Raw genomic sequence first — 13,680 nt, forward strand, 5'->3', positions numbered from 1 at the left:
GCTGACCCTCCTTCTGGGGTGCTTAGTGTCAGAAGTGAGCTGAAGCCCTGGACACACAGTTGGTGTCAAGAAGGGAAAACACACAAACAAAACCCTCTCAGCCAGGAACTGTGAACCCTCTTTAATCTCAGATTTAAGCAACTGCTCTTGACTTCCACATCCTGTCTATCTGACTCAACCCTTTGTAGATGAAGAACCTAGAATCCTTGACCTGATGCTGCTAAACCCCTTCCCACGCCCCCGGATTCAGCCTGTTTTCAGGACGCCTCATGCACAGCAGGTCCTGTCTCCCCACTGGCCCTGTTTGGATGCCTCTTTCCCCTCTGCTTGCCTTCATTCTCCACGACTGCTTCATGTGGCACCTTCTCTTCCAAAGCTCCCGTCAGCTCCCAACTCCCACTCTCAGCTGAGAGACGTCATGCCAGGTTTTCAAAGAAAATCAAAGCAACCAGACGTGAATTTCCCCAGTTGTGGCCCCCAGGTGTGTCTATGTCTGTGCCCACGTGTGGCGTGTGATTCTCTCCAAGCTCCCTGCACACCTTACTGTCTCTTCTCCCTGTCCCCCTTCCCCAGTCCTCACCACCTCCTTTTTCTTTCAGCATCTTTGGAGAGATTCTGAATGGTTTCTGTTTGATGATGACTACTCTTTGTCCAGGTGAAATATTCCTGTGCTATTTTTCTTAATTTATTGTATTTAACTGCTTGCTTTATACTGATTCTTTTTTTGTTTGTCTGTTTTTTAATTTATGCCGGCTCTTAGCTGTTGCATGCAGAATCTTTAGTTGCAACACGTGAACTCTTAGTTGTGGCATGTGGGATCTAGTTCCCTGACCAGGGATCGAACCTCTGCCCCAGCATTGGGAGCTCAGAGTCTTAACCACTGGACCACCAGGGCTGTCCCTGTACAATCTACTTTAAAGAGGTTTTGTACGGTGGGTAGACAGAATTGGGTTCCAGGCTACAGGGATTTCTCCCTATGATGCATGATTGTTACTATGAATACCTTCTTTCAATGGGTAACCAATGAGAATAACACTAATGGACCATCCACATTCTCATAACCAAATTCACAACTGCTGCCTCTTAAGCAGACTGCTTCCTACCAGTGTGGCCCCTCATGTGATGGTTAAGTTAGCACATCTCTTCTCCTTCCTGAGGCTGAGCTTCCTGTGTTATACAGCAGCTTCCCACTAGCTAGCTGTTTTATATATGGTGCGTTTATAACAGTCCTTTACCTTCACTTCCTGAATCCAGTCTATATATAGCTACCGAGTTTTTTCCAGATTACAAACTTGACAGTGTTATTTCCTCATTTAAAGTCCTTCAGTTTCTTCTCTTTGCTTACAAGACAAATTCAAATATCCAAACCTGAGTCTACATATCCTACAGTGTTTCCTTTTTCTTTAGCCAAAGGACACATGACATCCCAAATTCACAGTGAAATCTACACCTTTCTGTCTTTGCCTATGATCTTCCTTTTTCCAGGACTGGCTTCACCACTGTGTGTGTGTCTGCCTCATAAATACTGACTCATCCCTTAGACCATAAATCAAAAACTGACCTCACAGCAAAGTTGTCTCAACCTCTCCCCCTGCCCCCACCCCCACACCATAGGAACAGGAACAGCCCTTCCTTCCTTTAAGACCGCTCCTCCTCACTGCAATGAATAGTGATGAACTGTTACAGTGTGGATCTGTTTGATCCAGCTGAAAGCCCCTGGCATTCTGGGAGCACACTGTGTTCATTTTGTACCTGATTCTGCCTAGGAACTGGAAATCGTGGGAGCAGAGGAAATGGGTCTCAGGAAGAATGGTGCTGAGACAAGCTGCCCTGTGCCTGGAAAGGGGGCCAAGAGAGTCCTAGAAACTGAGAACCAGGTGATGCCCGAAGGGACCCATCTGACTGTTTCCTATCTTTGTGTAATTTCTCTCACTTGAGTGCTTTGCCCAGAAACTTCAAGTATGTTAGATTACTAAACTCATGTAACATGAAGCAGGAGTATAAGCCTACATTCTGAGTAACTTACTTCCTTTTATTAAGCAGGAGGGAGAAACATATTTTCTCCAGAGGCAGAAAATTTGGCTTTTACTTAGTGCAGGCAGTATCTTTTTGCTAAGAAACCATTCATCGGAGCCCAGTGTCAGCAGGTGCGAGCCCTGGGCTCCGATGCTGTAGCATCTCAGGGTTGGAGGGGCCTTAGTGATCATCGCATTTTCCAGATGAGAAAACTAAGGTCCAGAAAAGAGAGGCTACTTACTTCCCAGGGGTCCAGAGGCAAGTGGCATCTCTGGAGCCACAGTCCCGGTTTCCTGACTCTAAAATTGGTATTTTGTCAGTTAATCCTAAGACTCAGTAATGACACTCTTTCGTGGAGGAAATGTCTAGAGTTTTGAACAATAATCAGAAGAGAAATCAGAAAATGAAAGACTTAAATGGTGAAATTAGGTAATGTTGTGCTATTTCCTTTTATGGACACTTTTTAATATTATTGCACAAGTATTTTTGTCATTTTCAATCTAAACCATTGTTTTGTCTCCCTATTTCAAATGCACCTGATGAAGCACCCTCCACAGACCAAGGTACTGAAGACCCCAAGACTCTTGACTCTTCTCAGCTGAGTTCGTTGCTTCCCCGCCCCTGCCCCCTACTTGCCCGCTGATGCGGTGGTTAAAGCACACGTCTAGCTATGATTTATAGCATTGTCTTCCCAGACAGGTTTTCTTTTTCTTACTGGCATGCCACCCTATTTCCTCTTGATTTCCTCCCTTCTGCAGGGGGATCTGACCATCTGAGCCCTAAGGCCGTGCCACGGTGTCACAGAGAGCTGTTTTCCATCTTCTGTCTTCTCCCGTCTTCAGTGTTCCTGGCGCTGCAGCAGCGCTCGGACACTCCGACACCCTCCACTCGCCCAGCAGCTCAGCTCTTGGGGGTCGGCGGTGACTGGCTTCCTGAGCTTGCTGAGAGGCAGGGCAGTGAGCAGTCCCTGGCATTTTGCAGCCTCGCTTCCCCTCCTGTCTCTGCAAATGAGCCAGGCACAGGTACAGAAGCCCCGGGCACCAGGCCCTGGCCCTTGGGTCCCTGTCAGGAGGTGCCGCATGTCCGCAGGTGCCCACTCTGATTTCTCTGGTTCACTAGCGCCCAGTGATGGGAACACGGCAGGCCGTCAGGGCGCCTCCAGTAACAGGCCCTGTAGGACGAAGAAGAGGCTCCTCAGGCCCCGGCTGCCCACAGGAAGGAGAGGAAGTGAGTGAACGAAGCTGAGGGCCCGGACGGACGGGGTCTTGGCTCAGGGGACCCCAGGCGGGAGCCAGAGGACCAGGCGAGCGGCCATCCTCCTGTGGTCCCCGCTCTGCCTTGGGCCCCAGCGCCTCTCGGAAGTACCTGGAGCCACACGCCTCAGAACCGGGGGGACCTGGGGGTCATCTCACCCAGCTCTGGCATCTCGCTGATGAGGGCAGGGAGGCGCCACGAAGGAACGTGACCTGTAGTCGGAGGTGGAGGAGGGACTGGAGCCCGAAGCCTCGGTCCAGCGTCATCTTTCCACCCGACATCCCAGAGGTGTCTGAGGCTGCTTCTGAGGGAGCAAGGGGGCTGCGGGACGGGACACGCGTGGTGGCGGGGCCCAGCTCTGCGTCCACCCGTGGCTCAGTCCTCCTGACCTCGGTGTGGTCCTGCTCCCCACAAAGGAAACGGCTGCTCGAGGTTGTCCCCCGGAGGCCGCAAGGAGGGTCCCAGTGCACTCCACAGGGAGAGGGTCTCCGGGCGCTTCACACGAAGCTGGCCCGGAGCCACCCTACGCCCACACACTTCCAGGTTCAACCGACACACTTCACTGAAGCTGCCCGTTTGCACGTGGGATGGCTCCTCCCCCAGACCGACCAGAGCAGAGAGTTGGGGGCTTGAACGGCCCCTTCTTGTTCTCACTGGAAGTAGGACCCCGAGACTGGAGTGTGTGCAGAGGCGGGCAGGACGGGGGCCGGGGCTCCTGAGCCCCTGATTCAGGAGCGATGAGTGAGCCCCCTCGGGGTCCAGTGCGGAAGGCGTGGGAGCACGGGCTCTGATGGGAGAAGTCTGGGCACAGACGAAGAAGGAGAAGAATCCCATGTTCCTATGGTTCTGTCAAAGGTGCTTCCTGTTTCCAGGCTCGAGTTATTCTCCCTCTGGTTCACACCTAAGGGCTCAACGCTGAGGAGACTCAGTCTTGGGTTTTCAAGACCTCGGAGTCTTGTAGGTGAAACAAGGTCGACAGGTAACAGGACTCCCAACTCATTCATGACTCGAGGACGTCATTCTGTTTCTCTAGGGATAGAACGAGGGCTCAGAGTGAGGCCTGTCCTGTCAGAGTGGAGTCAGTAAGCTCCTCAGAGCAGAGCCAGGTGGGAACAGAGCTGCCAGCACCCGACAGAGAAGAGACGTGCTAACCCAGGGCCACATGCTCCCAGCCCTGCTCTGCTGGAGGAGCACATGGGGAGCAGACTGGGGCCTTTTATGGCCCTAAAACTGAAGAAGAATTTTATGAAATTCTGTGACTGCTCTCTCTCCCTCCCTTCTTCCCTCCATTTCTATTTTCTCTCCTTTGAAGTATCAACCATTCTTGCCTTGGACAATTTCTCTCACTGCCCAGACATCCTCCAGCGACTTCTCTCAGGGTCAATACATAGTAGTAGCCCACATTCCTAGGCCCAATGTGTTTCTTTATCTCGCTCTAACTTTCGTCTAGTCAAGGCTCTGGTTTTTCCAGTGGTCATGTATGGATGTGAGAGTTGGACTGTGAAGAAAGCTGAGCGCCGAAGAATTGATGCTTTTGAACTGTGGTGTTGGAGAAGACTCTTGAGAGTCCCTTAAACTGTAAGGAGATCCAACCAGTCCATCCTAAAGGAGATCAGCCCTGGGTGTCCATTGGAAAGACTGATGTTGAAGCTAAAACTCCAATACTTTGGCCACCTCATTCGAAGAGCTGACTCATTTGAAAAGACCCTGATGCTGGTAAAGATTGAAGGCAGGAGGAGAAGGGGACAACGGAGGATGAGATGGTTTGATGGCATCACCGACTTGATGGACATGAGTCTGAGTGAACTCCGGGAGTTGGTGATGGACAGGGAGGCCTGGTGTACTGTGTTTCATGGGGTCACAAAGAGTCGGACAACACTGAGCAAGTGAACTGAACTGAACTAACTTTTAAGACAGAAATCTTGACATGAACTCAGTCATCTCAATTTTGACTCCACAAGAGTGGTTAGACTCAATCCCAGGGTCACAGAAGCTGTGGGTGTTAGTGTTGTCATTAAAATTCCCGCAGTTTCTTCACTGGACACAGTCATTTCTGACCACCCAGGGACATCTTGGCTGAAACCACAATTTGTGCTTCATGCATGAGTTGAAATTCTTCATTAAGTTCTGGAAGAAAAATCAAAGATTTTTACGGAATAAATCACATGTTTAAAAAAAAAGAATGAAAGCATTTATTTAAAAAGAAAAAAACTGTCTTTAAAGAACTGTTTTTGAAAAACCTTGTTTCATTTTTGAAGACTGAGGAAGTTGATCTTTGACATTAAAGGAGGAATAATAAAAATGAGAAAACAGGGGAAATGTGAAAAAATAGGGTAATATTAGCATTGTGGTAACTGAGAAAGGAGTCTTCCCTGGTGGCTCAGCAGTAAAGAATCTGCCTGCAATGTTGGCTATCTGGGTTCAATCCCTGGGTCAGGACGATCCCTTGGAGAAGGAAATGGCTGCCCACTCCAATGTTCTTGCCTGGAGAATCCCATGGACAGAGGAGCCTGATGGGCTACAGTCCGTAGGGTCACAAAGAGTCAAACATGAGTAAAGTAACAAAGCACACACACACGCAACTGAGAAAGATTTAGCACCCTTAAAGATATCTGCCACTGGATAAACCCAGGACATGATTTTGACCTTGCCTGGCCACAGTTTCCTCTTCTGTGAAGAGGAAGTTGGCTTAGATGGTCTCCAAAGGTTCCAGCCATTGTGAGTCAATGCCATTCATTGAGAGCAGAATATAAGAAGCCTACACATCAAATCAAGGAGGTTAATGATAATTCCTACAGATCTATAGTTTTAGGACTGGAAAACTATCGAGAAGTAACCACAAAAAATCTAAACGAATAAGAGTTCAATGTGGGCTAGTGACAAAATTATTACTCCTAATTCACAGCTTTGCTTATGCAGACAGTAGCCAATTATAAAATATAGCCAAAGAAGGTGACTGAAAAAGCAAAACCATACAATGTTTAAGAATCAAGTTACAAAAAAATTCTCTGAAGAACCCAGAAAGGTTATACTAAAAGGAGGAAAACATGTAAAGGGAAATCTAGTTCTTAGACTCAATCACCCACGTGTTATTTTTTTTTTTTTTTTAGTAAAACCTGTAATTTCAATGAAGAATCAGTCAATAAAGTGATAACATTGTGTTTAACTTGATGGAGTAATTTAAATGTTATTTGGTAATAGAGAATCACTGAGCCTAGCCATGCACTCTGAAAGAGACTGAAGAGGGAGATTTGATTATCTTGAACTCGAGGAGCTGTGTTATTAATAGCTCAGATCACTCAGTGCTGCCTCCAGCAGAGACAAACAGAGAAGCAGAAGGAAGAGAACCGTCTCTGACCAGGACTAGGTTAGGTGCCAGGCAGGCTGTGTGGTTTAGGTGCTCTGATGGGTGTACAAAATGTGTCTCGCCCCCGTCCTCCCCTAGATGGCCTGCTGTACTTGGATCACCAGGGTGGCCCTGATCATTTTCAGTTCCTTCCAGTCATGTATGAGCTTGTTTCTCTTCCATGCAAGACTAGGTTTCCTAAGCGGACAGAGATGTGAACTCAGACATCAGCCTTCCATATGAGACATGTGGGAGTGAGGGCATGTCTGTGGGCTCAGGAAATTCATAGTGCTGGATGGTGCAAGCAACAGTTCTCAGGTCACTGCTGGGGACTTGTCTGTCATAGGTTTTCAGAAGAGCCTCCATTCCAGTTCTGAAAGAATTAAGGATGAAACTAACCAGGAATACAGACAGAAGTAGATAAACATACTAATAAATATCTTTGAAGAAAACCAAATGTAATCTCTAAGGGTAGCTATAAATTTCATCTATTAGATGAGCAAGCACACAGCCAAAAGCAAGCCAGAAACAATTTTTGCAACACATAGAATATAGGTTTAGTGACCTTAATATACATGGGATTCTGAGAAGTCAGCAAGGAAAGATGAATAGAAAAATGGGTAAAGTGTAAGATAAAAATAACCATAAAACATTTTTCAAAATGTTCAACCTCAGAAACAATTTTTTTAATATATTAAAACAAAAAAGAAAATATTCCCTCATTCAATTTGGAAAAATTGAAAAAATTCTTAAAACCACTAGTAATGAGAATATTGGCTGTCAAATATACTTTTTAACATTGTCAGTAAGAGGATAAAATGGTACAACAGTTTCTAGCATGGGCAATTGGGAAAAACCCATTAAAACTTGAAAAATGCATACATACATATATATATATATATATATATATAGAGAGAGAGAGAGAGAGAGAGAGATTCTACTTGTAGGAATTTATACAAAAGTGTTATATAAATTTCTCAAGATATATATATATATATATATATATATATATATATATATGGTCATACAAATTTATGAGGCAAATTCATTTGAACAGATACAAAATTTTTCCAAGATAATATTTAAGTGGTAAAAACACATTGGCATTGAGTGTGAAGTAAGATTGTATGTTTTAAAACAAAAATAAATATTTACACAATTTCATTTGCAAAGGAAAAGAGCTGAAATATTCTGAATTGTAGGTAGTAGTTATAACTGAAGGGTGGGCCTATGGGTTTTTAAAAAATCTTTCATTTTTGCATTTACTTATGACTTGAAATTTTGGGTGTTTTTAGTTGAAACTTTCTGATGTGTATTATTTTTTATAATCGGAAAAACTGTGATAGATTTAAATGAAAGTAAACATTAAAATTAAAATCCTAGAAATAATTGGGTGTATTTCTCCACTAATTTTTAACCAATACAAACTTTTTCTTCCTTTAACGTGGATTCTCCAGGAAGATTATAACCCACCACCATTCTGGATCTTCCTTTCAAGTAGCCCTGAAGATCCAATCAACTGGGCTCTAAATCTTTTCTAATGAACCTCTTCACCCGCAAGGGTCTGGCCTTACCCTCCTTTTGAGACAGCCGGACTCCCGCCCTACCACTGGCTTTGGATGCTCCAGCCTCTGCCTCATGGGGACACCGCCTCCATAGATGTGGGCACAGGAGGGCCTCAACCCCAGATCTGAAAGCCCAGGTCTGAGCAAACCCAAGGCGAGTGACAGCTGGGGCTCAGGGAGCCAGAAAGGACGGAGCAGTCACACTCCTCCTGCCGAGGCAGGCGTGGGGCCCCGGGGCAGGAGGTCCTGTCTGCTCTGGTCCTGGAGGCCCTGAGCTCCTCGGACTTCTGACTGTGTCCTTGATCCTTCCCACCAGGCCTTCCGGGACCTCCGTTCCGGGACAATGAGGCTCCTCCGTGTCTTCCACACAGCTCTCTTGATCCTCTTCCAGGTACTGCCCGGTAAATACCAACCAGGATGCCCTTTCTTATCATTACTTGGTTTTTCCTTCCCTCAGTTAACCATGATCAGAAAGTAAAGCATGACAGAGCTACTAGTAGGTCACTTCCACACTCAAATTAGGCATTGAGTGATTAGAGAATTCTTTCCAAAGCATATTGTTGCATCTTCATGACCTTAAATGCCTTATTCCTGGTAACTTTCTCCATCCTCTCCTTTCCCTGGAATGAGCTGGATGATTTGTGAACTAAATCAGTTGAATCACTTGACTGGTATAACCCAGTATGAGACAAACTTCCTTTATGAGGCCTGGACCGGAGACCTCTTGCCACATGACATGGTGTGACCTTGAGTTCTGCTGGACAAGGCTTCCATCTAACGAGCCTGTGAGAGCTGGGTGAGTTTTGCATGATGGGGAGGTGGGGTGACTGGTGAGGCACACGGGGCAGTGGTTACAGACCCTGCGGTTAACAACCAGGTGTTCCTGTGACAGCAAGGGTGTATATATATATATGTATATATATATATTTTTTTTTGGCTGTGCTGGGTCTTCATTGCTGCGCGGGCTTTTCTCTAGTTTTGGAGAGCACAGGCTACTCTCCAGTTGCAGGGCACATGTTTCTCGTTGCAGGGGCTTCTCATTGTGGAGCCCAGGCTCCGGAGCACAGGCTCAAGGTGGTGTCTAAGGGGCTTAGTTGCTCCCACACGTGGGATCTTCTCGAACCAGGTTCATCAGCAACACTGACATCTTGCATCAGAACAGAGAGTGAGAGATATGAGGGGGACGTTTACTATTGGTGTTTAGCTGGGATAGAAGGGGATCCCAGTCAGATGGTGAGACCCCCAGATTTCCTCATGGGACTTCCACAAGGCTTCATATAAATGTCTTTTCCCTTTCCAACAGCATTAGGGTGCTCAATTTTGAAAGACCCTGCCATCTTCGGGGTGGAATCTGCCTGAAGCAAGGGACACCGAGCTGTGAGCCCTTCAGAGGACCCTGCCGGGCATTCACCGTTTGCTGCAATATAAAGCCGAGCTGATGGAGGCAGCCCAGCTGAGGAACCCCACAAGAGACCCTGAGCAAGTCTCCTCTTGTGCAAATAAAAGCAGACAGTTCTCACATCTACACAATCGAATGTTTTATCATTAGGACTGATGTTGTTTTCCATGGCAGGGTAGGCAGTGGGAGGGAGACAGTTATTATGCTTTAAATTCTTGCCTAGAAAATTCCATGGACAGAGGAACCTGACAGGCTACAGTCCATGGGGTTGCAAAGAGTTTGGCAGGACTGAGCGACTGAACACAAATGTTGCAACAGTGTTTTCATTCACAGAGCAAATGTGACCCTTAAGCCACTTTGGCCCGAGGCTGGAGTCCTGAGAGAGGTTCGGTTATTCGGTGTCTTCCTTGTTCACTTGTCTTGTCCAAGGCGTGGCCCCGTCTGTAGTTTGCTGAGTAGGCCGCCTCTCCATACAGGTGTCACTCTCCTCCCTCTGGGGAGGGAGCAGGCCTTGACAGGACCACAGCTCTCTGCTGTTTACAGAGCAGGTTTAGGGTGGGAGGTCGGAGACAGGAGGCAAGGTGCCCAGGAAGCGGGGGACAAAGAGGAAGGACAAGAGACACGAGCATTCTTCCAAAACCTGAACAATCTCACAGGAAAGAAAGAGTGTGACTGGCATTGTGGTGATGTGACCAGGACCAGTTCTATAACTGGGTCCCAATCAGTGATGAGTGGGCTCCCTGGTGGCTCAGATGGTAAAGAATCGGCCTGCTATGCAGATTTCTGGGTTGGACAGAACCCCTGGAGGAGGAGACAGCAATGCACTCTAGTATTCTTGCCTAGGAAATCCCATGGACAGAGGAGCCTGGTGGGCTACAGTTCATGGGGTCAGGAAGAGTCAGACACCACTGAGCAACTAACACTTTCACTTGACTTTCAATCATGAATAATTAAAGAAAATTCAGAACAGGTTAGCAGATGAACAACCAGTGTACTGTTTCTGGCTTCTTTGTTTTGCCTCAAGTTTTATTTTATTTTAATTCCTCAGCCAAAGTAACATATTTCAAGCCTCAGCATCATCATAAATTATAATAACTGGTAATGAAAATCACTGCGTTGTTCTTTATAAAAATTATCCTGCTCATTCTTGCAAGTTTTCCCTTTACAGGGTATTTTAAAATCAACTTAGTCAATATACAAATATTTTTAAATCCTAATTTCTAGATTATCACTAGTGTATGGAAAGTCGTGATCCAATTTATCATTCTTTTAAAATGTATAATAATTTTCACTTGATTCTAATACTTAATCCTTGAGGAAGGAGACCCATAGAACATCGTGCAGTAATAAAGAATTCAGTATCTAGAGTCAGATTCCTGATTCCAACTTTAATTTCACCACATACAAACTCGAACTCCACACTGAGTATCTCTAGTCTTATTTTTTCCCCATGGATACCATTAGGGATGATATTAGTATTGGTATAATGTAAGACTAGTTTACTTCTGGTTGTAGGAAGGCCATCATAATCACCTTCAATACACTTCACTTGGTGGGTTCTGATTAATTGCATAAATGTAGGATGAGTAATCAGCCATCGTCTTGAGATGAGAGGGAAAATACAAGAATTCTTGAGTCAGTCACTCTGAAGACATTTGTTACAGAAAAATGCTTCATTCAGAATAAGGGGGATCATTTCTTATGAGAAGCCCAAGATTTTCTGGGTGAGAAAAAACTGAAATCTCACCCCCAGCTGCTGAGACTTAAGTTAGGGAAGGCTCAGCCAAAGCCCGGGGACAGAAGAGAGAAACAGCAGGTTAAGGAAAACCAGGAGGAGGGTGCCTGGATGTCTGTTAGCATCACTGATGCCATCTTGGGCTTGTGCAGCTCCTGCCGTCCTTCTGTTGACCCTGCCCAGAAATGGCCTGTGTGGTGAATCATGTCTCTGTCGGCAGGGTCTTGTAGTTAATAGATATTGTTTAATAACCATTAGGACCAGGCAGCCTCTATGCTCTGTTAGTCCCCAAACAATGAGGAATACCTTCCCTGATATATTCCCATGTGACTAGTTACCCTTTCACAAATCTTAGGAAAATAGATTCCTATTTCCAAGCTCCCACCCGCATACACCAGGTTAGCAACAAAATAGCCCCAGTGGCTCCTCAGAGGGAGCCTTGGAGTCCTGCTCTGTGAGGAAGTAAGGTGCTCCCCCGACCTTGGTAAAAAACGGACTTATTGATTATACCCAGCAGCCTCCTCATTTTTCGATCTCAAGATGCCATCTTTGATTCAGGCTTTTGCTAAGGAGCAAAGCCCTTCAACTTTCACTTACCCTGGAACTATGCTGTGTTTTATAGCACAAGAGTCAAGAACATGAGGCTTTATCGGTCATTAGACATGACCATGGCCTGGACTGGGCCCTGAATCAGCAGGGTCATTCCTAGAGCACAGTTAAAGCCCATTGTCAGACACAGGGGGACCGTCTTCTGTACAAACTTAGCCAAGTGACATGCTACAATAGATCGAAGACACCTCTCAGCATCTGAAGAGAAGTGAGTCCTAAACCCTGTGATAGTTTTCCTTCTCGAAGTCCCATTTGGTTTAGTGCAAGAGTGACTATCGGAAAAATAAAAGGTTGTATCTTGACTGTACTCGTGCCTGAGTTGAAGTAGTGGATGGTGCTAACTCCATGAAAGCAAATGGGAAAACGTCATCTGAACTATTCACAGGTTCCCATAGAGTAAGTGCTCCATCAATTTTATTCATTCTTTTAGATTTTAATTTTTTTGATGTGGACCGTTTTAAAATCTTTATTGAATTTGTTACCCTATTGCTTCTGCTTTAAATTTTGTCTTTCTGACCACAAGGCATGTGGGATCTTGGCTCCCCAATCAAGGTTGGAACTCACATCACCTGCACTGGAAGGCCAAGTCTTAACCACTGGACTGCAAGAGACATCCCATCGATTCATTCTTATTTTTACTGTCATCATCATTGTTGTTCTCTTCTGGTCCTGCACCCATTAAGTGCTAACAAAAGAAACCCCTCCAGCTTTGCCTGGAACATTGTTAATCGTTGCTCCTGTTCATGTCACATGGTTTCGAAGTCCAGCGACTATTTCAGTTAGTATTCAGATCAGAATTGAACACTCTCTTCCACATGCAATCGCCCTAATTGGACCTATAAAAGAAGCTTTGGGTCGCTTTTTATTCAACCCACTGAAGTGCTGTTTGTTTTCTCCTTTCCAGGAACTTGTGAGAAGTCTCTTATGAACCAGCCTTGAAGCTATCTTACCTCCTCATCTTTGTTGTCTTCTTTTCTCAAGTGATCCCGGGAAAATGGTCTCTGGCATTTCCCTGTCATATCTGGGTTCAATTTCGTTTCTCCAACCTGCTCCACTTTCAGAGAGATACCCTGGTGTCCCCAAAGCACCTCAGGGATGTTAATCTGGGAAGAGTAGAAAAGGGAAGTTTCCCAGCCGGGTTTGCAGAAGGCTGTCTGGCCTGGAGGCATAGAGAAGAAACCCTGAAATCAATGGGAAAGAATGGAAACAAACCATCATCTGCTTTCTTCAAAGTCTAATATGATGACATATCATAACATACATAGTCTCCTTTTTTAAACCTTCCACCTACTGACGTGTATCTGAGCTGAGAGCAGTACCTAAAGTTTACCATTTGCCTCATTCCAGGGGCATTTTGTTCCTGGCTGCAGAGCAAGAAAAAAGAGGAAGCTTAGAGGTATTCTTTAGGAGATAATTCATATAGGTAGAACCACGGCATTTTGGGAAAAAACACAGATGTATATTCTTCCCCATATCTTGAGCAAGCGGTAGCAGGGTGAGAAAAGAAGGGGAGGCGGGGGTCTGAGCCCCTGTGTGATTGCTCCCCACATCACAGAAGTGCTGACTGTCATGGAACAGCTCAGAGGGCAGTAAGATCACTTCGATGTGCGGGAGGAGAGTGGCTGGTGTGGCTGAGAGGCGCTGGAGGGTCCCTGAGAGCCATCGCCTCGCCTCCTGCAGGGAGTCTTGTCTTTTTCCGCCATGTTGAGCTTGGTGTCCAGCACCCTTCATCCTCTGTCTCCCCTTACTCATTTCC

Source organism: Bubalus kerabau, chromosome 2 (genome assembly GCF_029407905.1).
Source record: "Bubalus kerabau isolate K-KA32 ecotype Philippines breed swamp buffalo chromosome 2, PCC_UOA_SB_1v2, whole genome shotgun sequence".
Classification (NCBI taxonomy): Eukaryota; Metazoa; Chordata; class Mammalia; order Artiodactyla; family Bovidae; genus Bubalus; species Bubalus kerabau.